A 7,215-nucleotide genomic window follows, 5' to 3' on the forward strand; every position below is an offset into this window, starting at 1 on the left:
TTAGTATCTTTATCAGGAACGTTACCGCCATCGTTCTCGGTGACGATCGTCGGTGAACCGGTTTCGGCGGCACAAGTTTTATCTTCTTCTTCCATTTCGAATTAAGTCACATGTTCTGTAAAGAAACAATAGTTTTGGTTAGAACAATGAGCGGTGAAACGAGAGTCCTATTGCACCGCAATCAGTTCGGTGCAGCGATGTTGTGGGTATAATATTCATTGTGCTAGCGGCCCCCGGGTCGAGCTGCCGTTGACGCATGACTGTTGCAATCTCTGGGGAACACGGAGCTATTGTTGCCGGACGCGCCTATTCCGCAGAATACCAACCGTAAATGCTATACTACCACACACATTATTGTGCATGGTCTGTATGGCGGTAAAGATACATGAAGACGGAAATTGAAACGTTATTGTTGCTTTCATATAGTATACATTTTGCAAGCGCTTTTTATTGATGCAATGCGTTTTGCATGAGCAACGTTGCATCATGTAGAATAACCCGTTCTTGATGCATGTTATATTGTCGCAACGCATCTCAAAAATATGTGCACAAAATTATTTCTTTATAAATAAATTCTCGGAAACTCAAGTAACAAACGAAGGTAAAACGCATAACAATAAGCAAGTTATTGACGTGCATCGTTTTCTCCGCGTGGCATAGAACCATTTATAAAGAGTTCTCATGGCTAGAAGTCTCGCTGCCTCGTAGCGACCGTTCATTCAACAATAAAACGTTCCATCTATTTTAAAAAGAAATATTTTTCCTGCAGTAGCATTTTATTCACATTACAAAACACCTGTAAGTGGAACAATGGACAATTATGTTAGGTCTTTAGTACTGACATTCTACAACGATAAATTCTATCATTATCTATGGAAAAAGCTTCGAGTGCAAATTATCTTGAGTATCGAAGCGATCATACGATAAAACCTACTTTCAAAACCATTGTAACCACACGTGGGGTCATCGTACAGAGATTTAGCGAGGGTCATCACTCGGCGGACTATTGAAATAGTTGTCGGCGGTTCGACACTACCAGTATACAGGGTGGGCACAATTTGTCACGGTTATAGAGTGTGTCTCGCGACACGCCGTCTGCATTCGCGGTCTCTAATGTACACATGGTTTATTTTTATCGTCGACAAGCGCGTGGGGCTAGTTAATTAAATCGTTTACAGAGGTTAGGGCGGAGGTCGGCAGTGCGCACCATACATTACGTAGCACCCGCATTCTGTGCACCGAAAATAAACAGAATCAGGGATTCCTGTTACTTCAATTAACTGCACAAGTAAATTTTACTTATTCAAGTTTCAAACTAAACAATATATTCAAGCTATAATAATACAATATTATTTAGTATTTTCGCATCGCGATATTCATCTAGACATAATATTATCCACATGCTAATTCACGACTGTGAGAACTAACAAAATCGGAATGCCGATGACATTGAAAAGGACACAAAAGAGCTGCGGACAGTGACTCCATTAATTGTTTGTGCGTGGATTTCGACACGGAGTCGTTACCCACAGGCAACGACTTTCATCAAAATTGCAAAACAAATACGTGCTTTACAGACTTTCTCATGTTTAACCATAGAACACGTTGCACATCGTTTTACTTAACATTTTTAATGAGATTCAAACAAGACATTTGTAATTCAAACATCGTGTCCTCCTGATTTTACTTTTAGGACCCACGCGTTCCTTTGAAGTGTCGGTCATAAGAAAGCATTCAATTTATGACGAGATTATCGCGGCACTATTGAAATTTATAGATGCATCAAAGAACCTTTGATATGAAATAAATATTTATGATGATTCGACTCATAAAAAGTGGGTGTTATCTTTATTGTAAGTTCTTACAGTTGGTATAATACATGCGTACATTATTGTCAAACACCGAAATGTAACGGCTCTTGGGCCATACATCACAGAGACGTGAGATAAATTTCTTCGCCTGACGAGGTCGGATCGGCAAACATTTCAATCGTGCCTGGGTTTTATACGATAATATCCAATGTGTCTGCCAAGCAGAGGCTATAATCCCAGTTTAGTTGGCACCAACATGTGCATGTACTCGTAGTTGAAATCGTTAATCATCGTTCATTGAACTGTGGTAGGTGGATCAGAAACGGGGTCGCTATTTGATTGAAATGATAAAAATGCACTATCCATTTGTTAATTACACATCAAGTACCAGTATTTATTTACAATCTTACGGTTCGTACCACGCTTTAAGGCTAGACGTGTGTCGTTAACAATCGTTTAGAGTGTACATAGAGGGTGTTCTTAAGATTGTACAGAGCCTTGTCCATTATATTTTTCACAAATACGGCTAATAGCACATTGTAACAACTTCAATGCCACAGAAAACATAAAGGTCACATACACGCATGCTTATTTGGCATAACCTTTCGTGAGATTTCCAAAATAAGTATTTAAAGAATGTCAAGTCTGTTTAGGCATAACGGATTTGAGTAACTCATAAAGCATGTCAGTTATTATGTGCACTTTCTCTAGCTAGTAGAGTGGCTTTAAATAGACGCCGTCAATATGTAAAAGGACAACTCAACATCGAGTTCCAGCCCATGGCTTCCAGACGATGCATTCCAGGTATTTGGCAGTATCCATCTGGCTGCGTCATACAGCCGATATAGTTGAACCTTTTCATCTAGGTTAATACACAATACACATCAACCCGTTTGAACATATTCAAAGTCATGTTTTAACCTTCAAACGGCCTCACAGTGAGTTATTGCTTTGCGTAAGTTTAAGCTTTTCGTATCTAATATGTCCTGAAACTGAGCCAGTCATTACGTAGGGTTAAAAATGTATGTTACAATTTGTAAATAATATTCCGTGACCATTACGTCACATATAAAGTTACATAAACAATGTGAGTCATTATAATTAAACAATTTATTTAATACAGTTCCTTCTGCAGACACTCGGTCTTGTAAAGTACATTAATGTATGTATGAAAGTTTATATCATCAATAGTTTATGCATTTTATTCATTCAATCATTGTGATTTATGCGTAATACTATCTTTACGTGTACTTATTACAGATGAAATATTTTCACTACTTACTACAAAAATAGGGTTGCATTTTAATGTTAGTTAAATCCATCACTCCCTAGGCGTTGGCGAACAAGTGGGCGAGCGCTAAAAGCATATTGTCCATAATTAAAAGTGTAGCAATTAACTCGTGACTGCCCATGCAGACGGATATGGACTTTCTTCGGACTCGCCGGCGGGGACCAAGCCCTGTGGGCGTGCCTGTGATGGCTCGTCAGATTTGCATAATCACTGCAACATAATATCCGGATCTTACTTTGTTTATCTAAGTTTATGTTCTTTTTATACTGGCTACTAACAATTTATTGCTTAATTCAATACAACTGCTTAGATATTTGTGCAATATGCATATAGTGTATTACATGACGCATAGGCGATAATCATTCCAATATATAAATATTCTAAACGGTTCATTTATTTATAAGGTATAAAATTCGATTACTTGAAAAAAATATTTTACCTTTTATATTATTTTAAAAATCATTGTCAATGATTACACGAGTTAACAGCGTAAAGAATGCGGCGTCACTTCAAAGAATTTTAAAAATAATTCTTCTTTTTATGCTTTCACTGTTTGATGCACAACTTTTAACTCTAACTCAATAAATATTTACTTAGTTCACGGACTTAGCTGGAAGGTTGTTTAAATCTGTTTGTAAGCAGGATACGATTTACCTTAAACTCTAAATCGCAATAAATGATTCGGAACATAATTAGCTCTTACAATGGTTTATAAGCTGGGATTTGCCCTACCCTCAGGGTCCTTCAGTTTATTTTTCTTTCCTGCCAACCCGAACTGTTTTTTTTTGTTTATTTCGTAGTCTTTAATTTATTTTATGTCCAATACAAAATATTTGTTGGTATATAATCGACCTAATTTAAGTAATAAATAAATATTCTCATGTACCTTGACTTATCATAAGCGCAACTATATTTGCCTACGTGATGAATAAAGCATTTTTTTTACTAAAAGTTTACATCGCAGATTTTGAATTCGAAAAAAAATATTATTAGTTAAGTTATATGATGGTCGATTAAACGTAAAACTAAACAGTATGGTGAAATACGTGCTGACATATTGATATTCCCGGCGGCCAGCGAATGGGTTCCAAAACATGCTCCCGCTGATTGACATGGAGGTAAACAGACTGACACGCGGTCATGGCGTATGTAAACAGCGCGACATGTTTTATTTATTTAAAAAAACCAAATAAACACATCACGAATTATTCCACGGAGAGGTTTGCAGACGCAACCAGGGCTCCCATTTTTCGCCAAGGTTCCCGTCCCATGATGTGATAGGGGCCGAGCCTATCGCTAACTAAAATCTAAAATATTGCAATAAACACATCACGCATTTATCCCCGAAGGGGTTTGCAGAGACGTAACCAGGGCACTCACTTTTCGCCAAGTATTCCATCTCATGATATGATAGCCGAGCCTATCGCCATATCTGTAATCTAAAATATCGCTATTTACAAAACCAATGTTGCTCATTTCGTAAGTTAACGAAAAAATCTGCGCATTAGGCACAGGCATTCAAAATTACAATGAAAGTAGAATGTTAATGAAACGCTCGCATTGTTCACCTTTACGGCTGATGAAGAACGTTAGGTCAAACACACGAAATATTTCAGTAATACTTTATACGACCTCGCAGACTACGCAAGTGATTTGTGGAACGTCTGTCAAAACTTTTAGCAATGTTATTAAATGGTTATCAATCAAATAACCATATAATTAACAAACTAAAATTACGGTATGACGTGTTTTCTACAATAAAAACATCGCACAAAAAGTACAATATAAAATTATATGGTATCGATACCAAAAGGAATCTGTACACTATATCGAGGGAGTATGGTCCTTATAAACCAAAAAGTCTATACACTGGCGAAATTATGGTTTGGATGCCCGTGCAAGCTACAATCATCTCTTGATTTAGATTACCGATAGTCTTGCAAAGCTGCGTAAGCTAGAGCGCGTGCAAAAACTCAGACCTTGTGCAGCGCAAAAAATCAATTCAAAAACGCTTTATGCTTACTGCGAGCTTTATTTTTTTTAAGTACTAAATGATGCATTGCGAAAATTTTATACTTTGTACATAATACGCAAATCAAATCTAAATTTAATAACAAATATAATAGAAAAATCACAGAATTCTCAAGAAATATAATAAAGAAACGCCACGAAAGCGTGGCAGTAATATAAAATACGAGATTCCAGTAGAAAGTTAAAATAAGACCGAACACTACAGTCGTTGGCTTCAGACGTTTTGCCGGATGGCCGAAGCCGAGCCACTCAAACCAGAAAAAGATGGGCCAACTAGCTCAAGGGCGACTCTGGGTGCCTACCAAGGTTTTTGTCGCCAGTTTCGTCAATTATGTAACGAGTAATTAAATGAGAAAAGGGATTAAGCGTTTAATTTAAAGGTTTTCGGCCTAATTTAATTCTGATCACCTGTCATTGTATAAATATTTAATGGTGGCGTTCTTGAGATGGCTCAAAATACAGCTTTATATACCGTTACCAAAATAATCGACAGTAACGTTTGTTCATTTGTGAAGTCATCACCTCAGCCTATTATAGCTCGAAGTGCTCTTCCAACAATATTAAAAGGCACCCTGGATAGTGAGTTTTCAACTACTTGGCGATCAAATGGGAAACTCCGTCATTGTACTGATCATGTGACTGGGATAATAGAAAATATATTTATGTCAATATTAAATTCTGTAGGACATAAAGGTTATTACTGTTTTTTCTTCTTACAATATTAAGATGCCAATGAAACTCTTTTTACTAACTAATGATGTCCTATTAATATATTTATGGAAGTACACATCCTTCCATCTCGTGTCACGGGCGAATAAGGTCGATGCACCGAATCGCGCGGTTCGTGTGTAAGTCGGCAAATATGTGGATCTATAACGGTAAAGACTACAATCATTGATTTTCACTCTCGACAATTTAAAACTTTAAGCCGTACCTCGGTCTGATTTAAAGCCGATGCAGCAACATTGTGAACACGTAAGCGTATTTGAATGAGTTTTCCTTGTACCATTGTATATAAACATTGTAGGTAAAGCGATAAAACCGCTAGCATACACAGTTCATTCAAAAAACGTACTTTTTACATGTGTGTATACATGTCTACTATTTCGAATATATAAGCTACTTTATTTAAGTAATAATTAAATATTCTCATGTACTTTAATTTATCAGAAGCGTAGCTATGTTTGTCTACGTAATGAATAAAGCATTGTATTTTATGTTATTTGAATGATCTTATTTAAGCGATTTTAACTATCACCGTTTTGTGAAAATAATTTCAAATTTAACGCGACATAGCTAAAATCACAAATGCCTATTAGTAAGTCCTTAAAGTGAAAAGCAAACAGGATGCTGTACAAAATAATCATAAATCAATTAGCAAAAATTCCACTACGAATCGTACATAAAATATAAACGCGGCTATAACCATTATTAATAATCTCGCTTGTCCAGCTATTCGGTTTTCCTTGACCACTGGATAATGACGCGAACGCGGTCTAACTTGTAATAATTTGCTCTTAAGGGTAAACTGAATTATAATCGTTGTGGACGGTTATAATGTGCCAACTGCCTGTCCCTCGCGATCTCTATTTACATTAAGGACCCGTTGTTTTCGAGCGTTAAATGTTTTTGGGCTTTAGTACTGACAAAACAAAGTCTGCGTTTAATTTATAAACTTTGTGGACTACATTTTTTATGACCACTAAAGTTTACTGATGGTTTGAGATTGTCATTTCGCGTAAATGTGATGCGGTGTTTATTATAAAAACTATTATTGTCAAACGATCTTTGTTCTCTTTGTAAGATAATTTACAGTCGTTTTCAATAAATGATCCTAATCTCAATCTTCAATCCGATTGCGGGAATGAACCAATCGAAGTAACTCATTTGTTAGCATGTCAATAAACTTTGTCCTGATTGGTTCATTTTTGAGATGAGCGAATAAGGCGATTGGGGCGCTTATTGAGCATACAAGTTAAATAACTAGTTTGGGCATGTCTGTCGACGCCAAACCTACATCCTACATTCAGATATAAATTAACCGTTACCTACAATATTTAGGAATATAATTTATTCGTTAAT

The sequence above is a fragment of the Manduca sexta genome, chromosome 17 (genome assembly GCF_014839805.1).
Source record: "Manduca sexta isolate Smith_Timp_Sample1 chromosome 17, JHU_Msex_v1.0, whole genome shotgun sequence".
Taxonomy (NCBI): domain Eukaryota; kingdom Metazoa; phylum Arthropoda; class Insecta; order Lepidoptera; family Sphingidae; genus Manduca; species Manduca sexta.